Source organism: Equus quagga, chromosome 9 (genome assembly GCF_021613505.1).
Source record: "Equus quagga isolate Etosha38 chromosome 9, UCLA_HA_Equagga_1.0, whole genome shotgun sequence".
Classification (NCBI taxonomy): domain Eukaryota; kingdom Metazoa; phylum Chordata; class Mammalia; order Perissodactyla; family Equidae; genus Equus; species Equus quagga.
In genome coordinates, this window is record NC_060275.1 from 87,173,677 (window position 1) to 87,190,756 (window position 17,080).

Consider the following 17,080-nt stretch of genomic DNA (forward strand, 5'->3'; position numbering starts at 1 on the left):
TTTTAAAGCAAATCAGAGACATGATATCACTCCATCTGTCAATATGATGGCATCTGTGTATAACAGACCAGACATTTTTTATAATGCCATCATCACGTCTTAACAATTTTAACAATAAGTCCTTACTATCATCTAGGAATCAGTACTCATTACATTTCCCAGTGTTGTCTCAAAAATACCTTTTTGTACTTGATTTCTTTGAATGAAGATTCAAAGAAGATTTATACGTTGCTTGTGGTTAATATGTCTCTTCAAACTCTTGATTTATAATAATTCCTAATTCACTCTTTTTTCTTGCCTTTCGTTCTCTGAAAAGGCAGAGTAATATATCCTGTAAAATTTCCCACTTTCTGGACTCAGCTGATTGATCGCTATGTGTTGTTTGTTCTTTTATTCCTCATAACTCATAAACTGTTAGATTTAGAGGTATCATTAGGTTTAGATTGCATTTTTATAGACAAGAATATTTCACAGATGATGCTGTGTTTCCTGTTAATCATGAGACACATAGTCTGTGTTTTCCCACTGTGAGTGAAATCCCACTGCTAGTGAGATAAAGACATTATCAGAGCAGCTCCTGGGTGAGAACTGTGCTACAGTATAAGAACTACATACTTAAGACTAAACGAAGAGGAAAGGGTTGCTAGAGTAATGTGTAGCTGTTATATGCCCTGGAAAACTTGACATAATGCACTATCAGAAATGGTTGGGAAGGGGGATAATGTATGGAAACAAAAACTTCCATTCATTGAAGGATACATGCAAAAAACTGATAGATGACAAGCTGGGGGAAGATAATTTCATAGATCAAAATTCACAAGTAATGGGGGCCGGCCCAGTGGAGTAGCAGTTAAGTTTGTGTGCTCTTCTTGCAACGCTTATCAAGCCATGCTGTGGCAGGCGTCCCACATATAAAGTGGAGGAAGATGGGCACCGGTGTTAGCTCAGGGCCAGTCTTCCTCAGCAAAAAGAGGAGGATTGGTGGCAAATGTTAGCTCAGGGCTAATCCTCCACCCCCCCACCCAAATTATCAAATAATGAATATTTATGTACAAAGACTGTATAATGTATAACCTCTGCAAATCAAAAAAGATAAAGCAGGAAATCAAAAGAAAAATCGTGAAAAATGATATGCATGGACAATTAATAAAAGATTAATAGAGAATGGCTGAAGCGTATATGAAGAGAGGCTGAAAATCATTCTTCATAAGATACATGCTAATTAAACTTATGAAACTGTCAAAAGGATGAGAATTAAAAATGTGCATAATTCATTGAGTTGTTGGTAAGGATTTGAAGTGAGCAGACCTCTCAAGAAGGCTGGTATTACTGTTAATTCTGAAAAATGTGATGGAAATATTTGTGGAAGGCTTTTGTCCTTTGCCCCTCTATACCCCACTCCTGGACTGATATCGAAGAAAACATCCCATACAGGTCCCTAAGGACACAAACATGATCACATTTATCACAATGTTGTTTGTGAGTTAGGGAAGTTGGAGGAAACCATGATGTTTATGTAAGATGTTCTTTTTCTATATAAATACTCATTCTGCAAATTCATTCTATAAAGTATTCCACAGCAGTTCGATGTAACAAACAAGTTGCATACCTAGCTAAATTGATTAATATTAAAATCATAATTAGGAGTGAATAATAAATAGAAAGAGATCTATGCCAACATCATATTTATATACATTAAACATTTACACACCAAAACCTTCAAACTATGTATGATACATACATAATTACATGTAAGATCCACTCATATGAGTTATCTCTTGCTGTATAACAAACTACCCCAAATTTTAATAGCTTAAAATAGCAAACATTTCAAGATGAAAAGAATTCTAGATGAATGGAGGTGATGGTTGGCAATATGAGTACGTAGTACCACTGACCTGTACACTTAAAGACAGTTAAGATAGTCAATTTTATGTTGTGTGTATTTTATTTTATTTTAAGTAATTAATTTATTTATTTTGAGGAAGATTAGCCCTGAGCTAACATCTGTGCCCATCTTTCTCTACTTTATATGTGGGACGCCTGCCACAGCATGGCTTGATAAGCAGTGCCAGGTTCGCACCCAGGATCCGAACCAGTGAACCCCAGGCTGCCAGAGAAGAAGGTGCACACTTAACTGCTGCGCCACTGGGCTGGCCCATGTTGGGTGAACTTTACACACAATAAGAAAAGTTAGGGGAAAAGACTCCCTAGGCAAACATCTATTATCTCACACAGTTTCTGGAAATCAAGGAGGAATTTAGCTGGGTGGGCTTGCTTAGAGCCTCTCAGGAGGGTGCAGTCATCCAAAGCATTGTCTGGGCCAGGAGGATCACTTTCCAAGCTCACTCATTTTGTTGACAAGAGTTCTAAGTTCTTTACCACAAGGGCTTCCCCTAGGGGTGTTCATGATATGGTAGCTGGCTGACCTCAGAGGGAATGATCCAAGAGGGAGGAGAGGGTGTGACAGAATGACCAAAATAGAACCCACAGCATCATTTATAACCTAACTCAGAAGTGACATATCACCACTTCCTCCATATTTTATGGATTACACAAACCAATCCCAGAACAACGTGGGAGAGGATTACACAAAGGTGTGAATATCAGGACGCAGGCATCCTTGGAAGCTGGCTACCACATCACTTTAAAGTTTAGGCCAGATGAAGAAAATGTAGTTACATAATAATTCTCAAGGGTAGTCATACCATTAATGTACAAAAGCACCTACAAAGAAATAATAAAATCATGCTAAACTTTTCAAAATCAAAGAACTGGAAATTGAAACTGGGATATATATATATGTATATGTATTTTGCCTTTCATAGACATTTTCAGTTGAGTATTCCCAGTGCTATGGAGAGTAGGGCAGTGGACACTTTCATGTAATTCAAGTAGGAAATTAGTGCTGCTATATATTGAAGAACATTAAACTATACAAAGTTTATTATGCACACTACTTTATACAACATATAAAATTGACTTCTAGCTATATATTGTACAAAAAAATCCATATCATGGAGATTATTTGAGCCAAAAGTAGAAAGGGGGAAATGTCTAACAGAAAATTTGAAGTAGAATATTTTCATGACCCGCTAAAAGGGTATATGTAGCTGGTGAAAGAGGGGATTTCATTATATAGCCATTACAAAATTGACCAGGATGTTAAGAGGAAAGAGAGAGTTACATAATGGTATGTATATCATGATTTCATATTTATACGTAACTAGGAAAAATACAGGAGCTCAATAGCTTTTATGAAATATTAGAGGCAGGTGTGCTTCAGGACTCAGAATGTAGAGGATTTTAGACAGCCTAGAAGGTACATATCTTGAGATAATATAACTAACACCATCCTGGTCTGGAGTAGCATTCTGTAACATATCCTTGACATTTATGGTGTGAAAAGAATGAGTATTAATGCTAATTGGAATAAATAAAGAGCATAATATGCATTCACTGCAGATCAGGTTTGCTTTGATGTCTTGCACTTTAGGGGCCAAACTGAAATAAAAAGTAGGTTTTAAGAAGTTTTGAAATTTAGACTACTAATAAGAAATTATATTCCAATCTCTATCTGTGGTTACTGGCAAGGAGGATTGTAGAACACTTTTCTCTCTTAAGAGTCCCATTCAGGGACTATTTACCCACTTTTCATCCCCCTTCTCTGAGTGACTAGTTATTAGTATTACTTTTGTATCAATCAGTCTTATAAAATGTGATGCATTCTTTTGTGTGCTTGCATTTTCAATTCATAGAAAAAGTGCTAGGTTATGTATCTTATTTTATTTACTATTTTCCACTCATTTGCAAATTTCTAAGATCTTTTCACGGATATTTGATCTGCTGCTTCCAAGACTGACATATTAGCCTCTGATGAATCTCTGCCACACTTCACCTATCTTCTGTCCCCAGTAGATACTCAGATTGCCACTTAGTCACCATCACCCCATATAGTAGTCCCTTATGGAGCTGTGAGAGAATTTCTCTGGGATATGTACCCATGAGCAGAACTGTGCCATACAAAATGTGTACACCTAATTTTACTGAGGTTTGCCAGATGGTTCATTAGGATGAATGTAGCTGTGCCCTCCAACAATAGAGCGTGAGGATTACTCGAGGCACACATTCCCTACAGTGCTTGGAATAACCCAATATTATAACATTTGCCAGGGGCTGCATGGTTCTGAAGAGAGCCGCTGTGGTGGTAGCTGCCTGATTCAGTGTTTTCTGATTTCTGACAGCGTCTCTTGGAGAGTCGGTCTGCTGTGAGCTTCTGAGTTATTCTCTGATGTTCAGTCTAAAATCTGTGTTAACCTTACTATTGGATCTTATATTATATTTATCCCCTAATGAATCCCTGTATGCTTAAATTATTGAATGTGTTCTCTGTTGCTAAAAACCAGAAAAAGAAATAGAACAGTGATATCACATTCAACTTATATTATTTTTAGCTTTTTGCAATCTCTTCTCTTTTTAACAAACTTGATAGAATGAATCTAGATTTTCTTGATAAAATATTTAAGTATTTAAAGTTTTTCTTTCTTTTTTCAGGATATTGAGATGCTTCTTTGACATTGTCCATGATTTTTATTTATTTATTCACTTAGGGGTTTTTTTGGTGAGGAAGATTTGCCCTGAGCTAACATGCATTGCCAATCTTCCTACTTTTTTTTTTTTTTTGCTTGAGGAAGTTTAGCTCTGAGCTAACATCTGTGCCAATCTTCCTCTGTTTTGCATGTGAGATGCCTCCACGACATGGCTGATGAGTGGAGTATGTCTGCACCCAAGACCTGAACCTGTGAACCCGGACACCAAAGTGGAGCGTGCAGAAGTTCAACCACTCAGCCATGGGCCAGCCCCCATGCTCATGATTTTTAGATGAGAAAAAGATAAATGTAAAAGAAAAGAACAAATTCCCCTTGACATTTCATCTTAAAATTTTAGCATTCCTTTCTTATAAGCCCTTTCATCAAGGATTAAATAAGTTATTTAAATCAAAATATTTGGGTCCCTTCTATATGTGTTTATTTCATTAACTCAGGGATCTCGGGACAGGAGCCAGGAAGGCTGTTTCCAGGACCTCTTCTGATCCTGATGAGGTGGCTGCTGATCTAGAGAAGAGATTAAAGTCTGTATGTGGTTAGGGCTTGGGAGTGGTGGTGATGGTCATGGGGGAGGGGTCAAGAGGGCAGAGAAACTGAAGATCTAAGAACTGTCCTTTAGCCAGACCCAGAAGGAAAATTGTCCAAGCAGATATATTTCCCACTTCACCAGATTCCCACCCTACTGCGTATCCACTCCCAGATTTGCCCAGATTTTAAGGTTGACTTTGTGTGAGGCTGACAATTGGCACTTCTGTGCCAATTTAAACACCTGCCACCTGCATGCCCAGGACCAAAAGGAGAGGAGACTCCCATTAATTCCCCACTAGTTGTCCACACGGTAGCTTAGCATCAGAGTTTTGTCCTCCACCCCTCGTCCTTCTCCAGCTCAGTACTTTTATTCAGAGTATTAAAGAGGGAGAAAAGGCACTCTCTCACACATGCACTCTCTCTCTCCTCTCCTTTCTCTTTTCTCTTAATTCTGTCTGCTGTTGAGAAAGAGAAGAAAACATTTACAAAGACTTATAAAAACAACATTCATTGTCTTATTAGTGGGTAAATGAAGAGACTTTTATAAGCCAGTGGTCATGGTTCAGGGGCTCAAAAGCAGCAAGTATTTGGGGTGAAGGAGGAGGGCATCATTCTGGAAGTCCCCATAGCCAGAGATCTCAGTCTCCACCTATGTGTGTTCAGAGCTGGATAGAGCTGGCCAAGAGAGGCTGCCTGGGCAGGTGCCTGACCCGGTGCTGTGCAAGAGCCTGCTTTCCTGGGGCTAACTCTGTCTCCTTTTTGCTTGAGGGTGTTGCATCCTAGGCAGGCAGGTCTAGGTTTGGTTCCAAAGAGCTCTAGGCTCTAGGCAATGGTCTGTGTTTAAGGCAGGCTTGGCCCTTAGCCCTTACAGAACTGGAAAACAGTTCCCAGTTGAAATGCAGACCATCCCATTAGGGATCCCCCAGTTTGGGGTAGAGATTGGCCATGGCCCCAAATCTTTTGAGCTCAGAGACAAAGGCATTTGGGGTTCCAGCTCCATCTCTGCAGAATCTCAAGCCTGCTTCACATAGGGGCAAAAAAGCCGGTTCACGACTTCAGCCCCCAGATCAGGAGAAATGGAGGGTCTGTGCTGAGAGAGGACGGAAAGGACTGAGCAGTCGCTCAGTGTGGGGATTTAACACTGTCGGGGCTCTTGTGCAGTCCCAAACTAGAGGGACAGTGATGACCTTACTTTACGAGACACATTGCTTCAGAAGGCTGAGTCTGATGTTAAGTTGAAAGTTTAATCATCTTGGATATAATTACATAAAATCGAATTGGTATCAGTGATTAATTGGGTTAAGGTTAAAATAAGAAAGACCACATATGAGATTACTGATTATGAAAAGCCAGATGCTGTGTTTTCTTTATATACGTAATGGCCGATGTTCACAGCACTTCTGCCAGGTGAGTGTCTTCTGCTTGTACAAAGGCTTAAGTCATTGCCCCAAATCCAAGCACAGGGTATGCTGGAGCTAAGATGGAAACCTGGTTCTCCATGGAGAAGACTTGGGGGGTGGGGGTGGGGGGAGTGTATGGAGAGGAGGGGGAGGCGGAAGTAATTGACCAATTCTCCAGTCTTGATTTGGACTTTCAACTTTCTGTTTGGGTCCTCCACTTCGAATTCCTAAATTATAAGCACTGAGAGGGGAGAATGAGATCAAGAGAGAGAGAAGTGCTTTAGATATCAAATGATTAAATAGTTTAGGTTCCAATTCTTGTTTCATCCTTTACTAAATGTATGTAAGTATAACTTAACCTTTCTAAACCACAGGGGTTTTTTTTGGTGTGTGTGTGTGAAGTGAGGACAAAAATTACTAATTTCAAAAAGTAGCTTTTAGGGGGCCGGCTGGTGGCAGAGCAGTTAAGTTCACCCACTCTGCTTCCCAGGCCACCAGGGCTCTCCAGCCAGAACCCTGGGCACTGACCTATGCACCACTTATCAAGCCATGCTGTGGCAGGCGTCCCACATATAAAGTGGAGGAAGATGGGCACAGATGTTAGCTCAGGGCACATCTTCCTCAACAAAAAGAAGAGGATTGGCCCTGGATGTTAGCTCAGGGCTAATCTTCCTTAAATTTTTTTTTTTAAAAAAGCTTTGAGGATTTAATGATATAATAATATAATATAGTAATATAACAGTTACTGTCACATAAAACAATAACCTTTGTAAAGGTGTAATCAGTATTATTTGATCAATACTATTATGGTAGAAGCATAACCCTAAGGAAGAACAAATGCAAAACGTGCTTTTTAAAAAATATCCCTACTGTGAGTAGATTTTTTCGTTGTTGTATCAGATCCACAGTAAAATTGTAACAAGTGTAGATGTCCTCCATTTAGCATCTTAGATGACCGCAGTTTACTCCGTCGTTAATGATCCTTTTACCCTCAATGTCATAAACTCGGCAAAATCATTCATTTAACAAGCAGATATTGAGAGCCTGCCTTTTGCCAGCTGTTATGAAAGGAGCTACCTAGACAAAGAAGACTGAGGCCCGGTCCTCCTTTCCCGCCTGAAGCAGGTGCAGAGTTCTGCAGGTCCAGGGCTCGAGCTGGAAAGAGACGGGGCGCTGCGGGATTTCCCCTCCTGGGGAAGCGCTCTCCGGAAAGCGCCGAGCAGGCAGGAACCCGAGCCGGCCTCCCTAAGGGTTGCTGCGCTGGATGATTAAAGACGTCGACATGAACTCCGCACGGAGCGCATCACTTGGGGCCCAAGCTGCTGTCCTGGGCCCGACAGCCACGGGTAGCGCCAGAAGTCCTGGTCCGCACTGCCAGGGGGCGCGGAAGCACCAAAGGGAGGCGACTCCCTGCGCGCGGCCGGACGTGCGGCGCCCGCCGGGGAATTCCACCGGCCGCCCGCGCTCGCTCTCAGGGAAACCGATCGCGCCTCCGAGCAGCCCGCCCCGCTGCCCGCCCCGCGCGGCGCCCCAGCCCCTCGGCGCCCTCCGGGCTCCCCCCTTCTCTTGCGGTGAGTCCGGAAGGTGGGCGCAGCGCGCCGCTGAGATCGTGAGCCCTAGATACACCGCGATCGGAGGCCTCAGCGCGGGGCCGTTTCCTTTCGGTGCCCTTCATTTTCTCCGCACCTAAAACGTTTTCCGAATTAAACCACCTGCATTCGGTCAATGATAACGTAACAAGATTTGTTTTTACCGGTTTTATGGATGTGAGGGAATGTTTCTCAATGAAATTTTACCCCCCACCCCCAAAGTAACAGTCATTTCATTAATTTATTCGTTTAGATGTTAAGCAGGGGAGCAAAAAACTCAGTTAATGGGAAAATGCAGGTCCTTTGCACCCACCTTTTGTCTTCTAGGTTAAGCCCTGACAGGTATTTGGAAGTATTAACTTGCATTTCAAACCTAAGTTGGCTTAAAATAAGACTAGCGGCCCAACTGCACAGCGTTATTAGCTAATTATAAGAAACAAGAGACCGGTCCCTGGCCGAGTGTTTAGGGTCGCGCGCTCCACTTGGTGGGGTGGGGGGGGGGGGGGGGGGGGGGGGGGGGGGCAGGTGCAGGGTTTTGCCAGTTCGGATTCTGGGCGCGGACATGGCACCGCTTGTCAGGCCATGCTGAGGCGGTGTCCCACATAGGACAACCAGAGGCGCTCATAACTAGAATATACAACTTTGTACTGGGGGGCTTTGGGGAGGGGAAAAAAAAGGTTGGCAACAGTTGGTCGCTCAGGTGCCAATCTTTAAAAAAAAAAGAAAGAAACAAAAGACATTCACATTAAAAACGGGCAAGCCGCTAGTAGCCATTAAAGGAACATAGTTTAAGTCTAAGACAAGAATGGGGAGCATAAAGAGAGTAGATCTTAAGTGTTTTCAACACACAAACACACTCAAAGGTAACTATGTAAAATGATGGATGTGTTAACCTGATTGTGGTAATCATTTCACAATATATACAGTATATTAAATCATCACGTTGTACAGCTCAGAAAATAAATTAAAAAAAAGACAGAATGGGGAGCCTAGAAAGAAGTTTGAACCAGAGAAGCTTCCTCCAGATAAAAGTTCCCACCCTTTTCTATCCCCTTCTATCGCTCAACACTTTCCAACAACACAAACACCATTAATCATCTTTTGTCTCACAATGCACACACAGCCGTGCAATGTACTCACAATATCAGAATAACAACCCCAACACCAATAATATGATTACCAAAAGTCATTATAATTTTTCGGCACTTTAGAAAATCTGAGTTCTATCCTACTAGAGAGAAATAGTAAAATTAGTGTCTTTTAAAGTCACTTAAAATAGTTCCTCTTTGTATGGTTATGTCACCAACTTGTTGCACATTTAGGATCTTTTTCGTTCATTTTGGTTTCAATCTTTAAGAATTATTTTACATAATTATGAAACAATTTTTTAAAGTATTAAAAATTTTCCCAAACCAAATCTATAAATTATATTCAGAGATATTTCGCTTCTATCCCAGTGCCCTCCACTCTGTTCTTGTGTGTGTGTGTGTATTTATATACATATATAGAGAGAGAGCGATTGAAACTGGCTGTATTCTCCTCTCTTTCCTCCTTTCACTTAATACGTTCCCAGCACCAGCTTCCCCCTTGGCTACAATCCTTCCCTCAGCTTTCAGGATTCTGTAAAGGAGTTCTTCCTACATCTTCCTATTGGTAAAGGACATAATTTATGATAGAAAATGGAGATTTCCCCCTCTCTTCCATACGTCTTATTGATTTAGAGTGAGAAATCACAGGGCTAAAGGGCAGAGGGGGGAACCTGAGAAAAGGGGCTCCCTCTTAACAATGAGGGAAATTAATTTTGATTCATAATCAAAAGCATTCAAATAAATGGATCTACTCTTCTGTTTTGCTACTATTTGATGTGAAAGATGAAGACTCTCTTCATCTCCCATTATTTATTATTGTTTCGAAGTTTGTGAAAGATGTCTTAGAAAATAGAGAAAAATATTTAAAACATGGCTAGGGCAGGAGATAGTGATAATTCATAAAGTGTGCTTATTATTAATCACTCTAGAGATCACAAACCTAAAATATGTTTCCTGAGATTTAAAAAGTTTTCACTGCTTAAAATGAAACTCTAAATTCTCCAACATCTCTAAAGCTTCAGAGTCTGTTCAGAAATTTGAAATTGCTCTTTGCAGACTCTGCAGCACATCCTGAAGACAAGTGTTTCTGACCAATTCATAGCAAAAGCAGTGCCCAGCTTTGCTTATCCGTGGGTATTATCCACCTCTCCATGTCCAGCTGCCACACTCAAAACACATTCACACCTCCCCAAGCAAAAGACTTTTCCTTCCTTCCTTTGCACTGTCGGGTTGGTCCTGCTGCAACTGCCAACAGGAGGGTCTGATTCCTTAACGGAAAACAGAAAAGGGTTTTTTTCCCCTTCCCACTTTTCCCTTCCAGTGGAGCCAGCTGCGAATTAGGATTTGTAGTCTATCTTGCTACTCATTGTGTGGTCAGCACACAGAACGTGGGCATCACCTGGGAGCTTGTTAGAAATGCAGAATTCCAGGCTCCACCCAAGACCTACTGAATCTGAATTTCGTTTTAATGTCATCAGCAGGTGATTCGTGTTCCCACTGGAGTTGAGAAGCATTCTGCAAGATTGGGTTTTGGGAGTTTGGTAACCAGCTCCTCGTAAGAGACCTGGGGGACGGGGGACACAGAGGCCGGATGCAGTCATCCGACCCTCGCTCATCGCTCAAAAGCAAATAGCACACTTGCTGCTCAGCCCAGAACTGCTGTTCCGGGGAGCAGTCGTGCTGCCTCCTGCTGAGCAGCTGCCAAACTGCCCGCGTGATTCCGAGTCAGATGAAGCTGGAGTCCCTCCCTGGAGAAGGGGACACCTTAGGCGACTGTGGCCTCAAGTACCACAGTATCTCTCTTTCTTCCTTTCCCCCTCTCCACCTCCTCCCTCTCTAAACGTGAGGACAGTTACCTTTTTGTTATTGGGACTATTGTGGGACTACTAGTCCATGATATTTTACACACAAATTAAAATCGTTTGATTCTTGTTGGACAGATTGACTTAGAGGTTGGATCCAGAGGCAGATGGCAAGATCCTTATGAGCGGATAAAATTGTTTTTAGCATGAATGACTATTGAACTTTTATCAAATGCCTTTTCTACATTTTTTGAGATGATCATAAAATTTTTTTCTTTTATTCTTTTAATGCATGGAGTTACATTGACTCATCCCTAGGATACACTCAGTTTGGTCTTAATATATTTCCTTTTTTTTTTTTTTTTTTTACATATATTGCTGGTTTTGATTTCCTAATATTTCATTTAGAATATTTGTGTTACAACTGGAAGGACCCACAACTAAAAAAATTACACAATTTTGTACTGGGGCGCTTTGGGGAGAAAAAGGAAAAAGAAAACCTTAAGAAAAAAAAGAATATTTGTGTTACTGTTTATAAATGAGATGGAGCAGTGGTTTTCCTTTTTTGATACAAAAACCTGAAAAGGATATTGCAAAGTTATTCTGGCCTCACAAAATGAGTTGGAAAAATCTCCCCTTTCTCTATTCTTTGTAAGAGTTTGTGCCAGCGTAGAGCTGTCTCTTCATTAAAGAAGCTGGCTTCCCAGAGGGATGATGTTGAAGGCGGTCAATCCTGGTTTACAACAAGGCTTGGTCGGACTCCAGCCTCCAGGTCTTGCCAGGGTAGGGGTGCATACATTTTGAACCATGAATGTCAACATGGCTAATTCTGTAATGTCAAGAAACATCAAGAACCATGATGTTATAATATATTTTCTGACTTAGAATCATTCCACAGTGAATTCAGATTTTTTTCAATGAACTCAAGTTTTTTCTCTACCAACAATAATGAGTTACTATATAACTTTACTGATATAAAGAAACAAACACAAGTTTATCATAAAACTTTGAAATGTACATGGAAATTTTATACAAATTCAATATTTACTGTTTTCCTGAAGACTTTGTCTTATCATAATCATAATATTAAAAAGTAATGATTTGTAAAACCAAGCCCTGTAAACCTCTCTCCAATCCTCTTCACTTTCTCTTAGGGGCCAAATATTTTCATCTTCTCTACATGCCATGATATGAAAACATTGAGAAGTGCTGCTTGAAATTATAGCACAACTTACTTTCAAACTATATTTATGTTACATATTTTTCAAAACTGTTCATATAATTGTAACTTATCTGACTTAGAAAAACAAGTATTTGATATATTAAAAGCCTCACCCATTTCAGTTTTAAAGAAAACATTGAATCTCTGCAAAGATGAATGCATGCTTGTGTTCCAATAATGCTTTCTGTGGTGACTGCACCATTACCAACATGATAAACTATAAAGTCACTTTAGACTCTAGAAGCACTTAAAAAATCTTGTAGTTAGTGATTTTAAGAGGCTTTCACTTCTGGCCAGAAGTTCCTGAAGGAAGCAGTTAACATTGAGCTCTCCTACCACACCTCCTGTGTTTCCATGTGCTGAGCTATCCAGCCCTACAAGGATAGTTGAAATAATCAAGACAAATTTGAAGCATTTTCCCCTGAACTCAGAAAAAGTCAGAAGGAACATGCAAATCCTAATTGGGCCACAGTTTCATCAGAACCTTTCCTCCCTCCCTCTCTCTCATCTCTCTTCTTTGGTCTCATATTTTCCCCCTCTAGTACATTTCCACCTCCCGTTTGCCAATCAGCTCCTTTTCTCAATGCAATTTTTTTCTTAGCAACCAAAGAATGGTCAACAACATAAACAAGCACTGATAGGCTCAATTTCAAAAGAAAATTCCCACCACAGCACAGGTACTATTCCCTCACAGCTAAGAGTACCAGGGATGGGGGCAGGAGGCTCTCCAGGAATGAGAGAGTCAGAGCTGAGTGAGCCTTACCACCACCAAGGATAAGGGTCCTGAGTTCTCAGCTTCATCGCCTTTGGGGACTGCAAATGGAAGAGCCCCAGAACAGGATGAGACAGTTAATCCCGTGAGTCAGGCAGAAAAAGGTGGTAGAGTCACGAGGGAGTGAAGTATCACAACTGTCCTTTTTGGAGGCTGGTTTCCTGTTGTCCTTAAGCTCTGGAGACGCATCTTAAAGAATTAAGGGGAAAAAAAGGCCTTCCTTCCCTAATAGCTCCTTTTTACAGTGAAGTAGCCCAGCCCTTCGTTTTCTAATGCCCTGTCCTCCACCTGAGTCAGTTTCTTCCCTCCAGTCCTCGCACTGTTTTCTGGGCTGGCCAGAAGCTGCATCATTTAACGAAGATAGGATTGGAGGTCTCTGGAGTGCAGGAAAGGTAGAGAAATGAGAGGATAGGTTAGAAGGTCTTTTGGAAAATTACCAAAACTTGCTTTATACTTGTGAAAGTACTTTATTCACTGCTAACAAAGTTTACCCACAATATTTCTATAGCTTGTCCAGTGAATGTTAGCATTGAAGGAATACAATTTATTTCTGCATATTTTCCACTCACACCCAAGCAAGGAATTTCTGTTTCTAAGCTCATAGGTATATTATCTTCATTTGTATCTGACAACTTCTGCCACAAACAAGTCAAAAACAAATGTTCAGCACCACCAGTCTACTATCTGTTTTTCCATCAGCTGAGGGTCAGAGATTAGAAATTCAGTTCTCTAATCATGAACATTTATATCCATTCATACACCCATACTTATACATCATATACCAGGCACCATGCTGTTTAGTGGGAAACAATGGAGAACAATACAGATATGGTTGTGTCTTCAGGCAGCTTACTCTTTTGTCAATCATCATCCCTTGCAATTTATCTGACTCTGGAAAGGGACTAGGATGCTTTCTCAATGTTTTTTTTTTCCAGTGGCTCCATTAGGAGCAGATGGTCATGTTCCATGGATTCTTGGTATATACTACACTACTTGCCTCCCCATTCATTATCTCACTCTTTGAGCACCAAATCAAGTTCTAGAAGGAACCCAGGAATAGGTGAGGAACCGGTATAAGATCAAGCTATTAGGGCTGGGGCTCAAGTGATTGGAAACTTACCTGGGGCAGCTCATTATGCCCCATCAGGAAGCAGATGGGAGAGTGAGCTAAGGCGCAAGAGCAAATTGGGAGCTGGGGTCAGCACTGGGCACCCATCCCCGGTCATCTTGACAGGTAGGGGGGCCCTTAGTTTAACTCATTGAAGTTGGGTGGGGCTGGGTGAGGGAGGCAATAAGGGACTGAGGCTGTCTTGGCTCCCAGCCTGTCTCCAACGTGATGGCTTGAGAACAGAGGAAGAGAAGTAAATCTTGCAGGGGAGAAGATGGGTTTCTGGGAGAACGAGCAAAGAAAGCAATGGCAGGGAGAGAGAAGGGAGGTTGGGAAGCATTCACACTAGAGGCAATGAGACCTAGGAAGCACTGTATTTCCCTGGGGTGGTGGCTCTCAGCCCTATCTGGGGATAGAATAATCTGGGAAGCTTTTAAAAACACCGATGCCCAGGCACCATCTCCAAGATTCGGTCATTGGTTGGTATGAGGCCTGAGCACTGGTGTTGTTTTTAAAGCTCCACAGGTGGTTCTAATGTGTAGCCAAAGTTGAGGACAAACAGCATCCCCATCACCTGGAGCTTATTAGAAATTCAGACTCTTTAGTTCCAGACCTACTGAGTCTCAGTCTGCGTTTTAACGAGATCCCTAAGTGATTTGTATGCCCACTAAGTTTGCTAAACACTGCCAAAAAAGAAAAAGGATCTGAGGCAAACGGGAACTTGTTAGAGATGGGGCTGGACGTGCTTTCCTTTCAAGGACTAACCTGTCTTCCCTTTTTCATGAATGAATAATTTTGTGAATGATTCCTTTTAACTCCTTCTTTCATCATCTTCCCCTCCTCTTAGCGTTCCTCTTCTGTATTCTTTGAACCATTTGACAGATATGCCACCTTACTCTTTTTATGGCCATCCCTTTCTGACCCGCTGGCTTCCCCTGCCCTTGAATTCAGATGGGTGATATGCCAGCACTGGGATATACCCAGTCCTTTGGTATCCAACCCACCCAGGAGAGAGGATCTCTATGGCTGTGCCATCAGGACTACATCGTTCTGTACCTGGGTCTTCCTGATCCCTTCCTGCCCCAGCAGAACTAATCTATCATAAATATCTCATCCTCAGCCTCAACTCAGCTGTGTGAATAGCCTGTTGTTTCCACCTCCTTCAGTAGCCACCATCTGCTGCTATTGCCTAAGCTTCTAATCGCTGCCACGTGTGCAGTCTAAACTGCCTTTCTGATTCCCTCTGTTTTCTAAATTCTTGGATTTAAAAAATGTCTTTTATTATTTCACCTCAGTAACCATCATATCAAGATATCATGAGCATTCAGTAAATTCTTTCTGGTCTTCAAGTCAACCTTGTGGGATCTTGCTGTTCTTGTCTGTCTCTCCAACTAGACTGAGTGTAAGGAGGATGGGAGCCTGGCCTAATTCATTTTTGTGTGCCCAGCATTCAACACAGTGCCTAGCACAAAGCAGCCTCTCAATGTCTGTTAATTGAATTAGACTGTTTAGTGGAAAGAATGAGTCCATTAAACATAGAAAAAAGGCATGATCAATCTACATGCTAGGTGGAGAAAACCATGTTTGTTTCCACCAATGTTTCTGAAAACAGAGGACTGGAAATTGACTGTGGGCACAAAAATTATAATTTAATGGTATATTTGATTTAAAGAGTCAAAATTATCTTACACAGCAAGAACACACTAAAACTCTTTAACAGTCACTTTTTTGCATTTATCCTTTATTGAAGCAAGTTTCTACCTTACAGAATAACGTAGACATTAATTTCTTTGTAGCAGGTACTTTGCAAAGCACTTCCCCTGTTGCACCACACTGCCTCCCCGAGGCCGATACTCTTACTGCCCCCGCTTCACAGGTGAAAAACCCACGGTTTCACAGATGATATTGACACAAAATTGGTAAATGTTGGGGCTCCTATGTGCACCCAGATAGCCTGAATTGCAGAGCTCATGATCTTGTACTTTTTGCTCACTTACACTTAAAAAAAAACCTGAGCCCCTTAATTGGGATGTTCAAACGTAGAAAATGAAAATAGGTAGAGGTAAGTCAGTCTTAGAGAGATCAGTGTTTTTCCACCTGCCTCTCTTTCCTCTCCCCACTGCCCACTCCAAATACCAGGTTGCTCCCTTCTTGCTAGAATAAGGCTGCTGGGAAACCTGAGTTGCACTCCTGTCCCAGCGTTAACTAGTACTGTGAACTGAATCTCGTCTATAAAATCAGAAAATTCCTACCTGGAAGACGTGCCATGAGAAGTAGACACCATGAACATTCTAGAGTAGACTTTCCTTGATGGTTAGAAGATGTGGGTAACTAACTGCCCCAAATCACTTTTCTGTGCCTCTTCTGTAGTAGGTTCAAACTGCCACCGCTCTGACCTATACTACAATCAATTCAACTTGGAAAAATAGCATCGGAATGGTCCAGTTTCCCCCTCAATTCCATCAGTTCTGACTTTTGGAATCAATGTGCACCAAAGGTTAATGCTAACACCCATCGTTCTGCCCTTTTTTGATTTCTGACACCCTAACAGGCCTGGACCAAACTTCGCCTATCTCTTCTCCCAGACACACACTTCTTTGGGCCTAGAGACTGAAGCTATGGCACACCTATGTTTTTCCTGTAGAAAGCAGGCTTGGAATTCTGCGTCGGAGGAGGCAGAGCCTCCAGCGTCATTAGCCCCACTCCAGGAACCTTCCGGGCCCTGGGCGCTGCCTTACTTCCCCAAGCTGGGCGACCCTTTTCAGCACAGCCCTGAATTCTCCTTGGACTCGCTCCACTGTTTTTGCGGGCTGTCAAGCGGGAACTGTTCCGGATGTGGCCGTTTGTTCAAGGAAAGCCGCGATCCCTGCCCAGAGTGTCCCGAGCCCCAGCCCACAGCCTGGGCCCCGATGGATCTACAGGCACCCGCGGGAGAGGCTGATCCTGCAGAAGATCTGAGCCCCG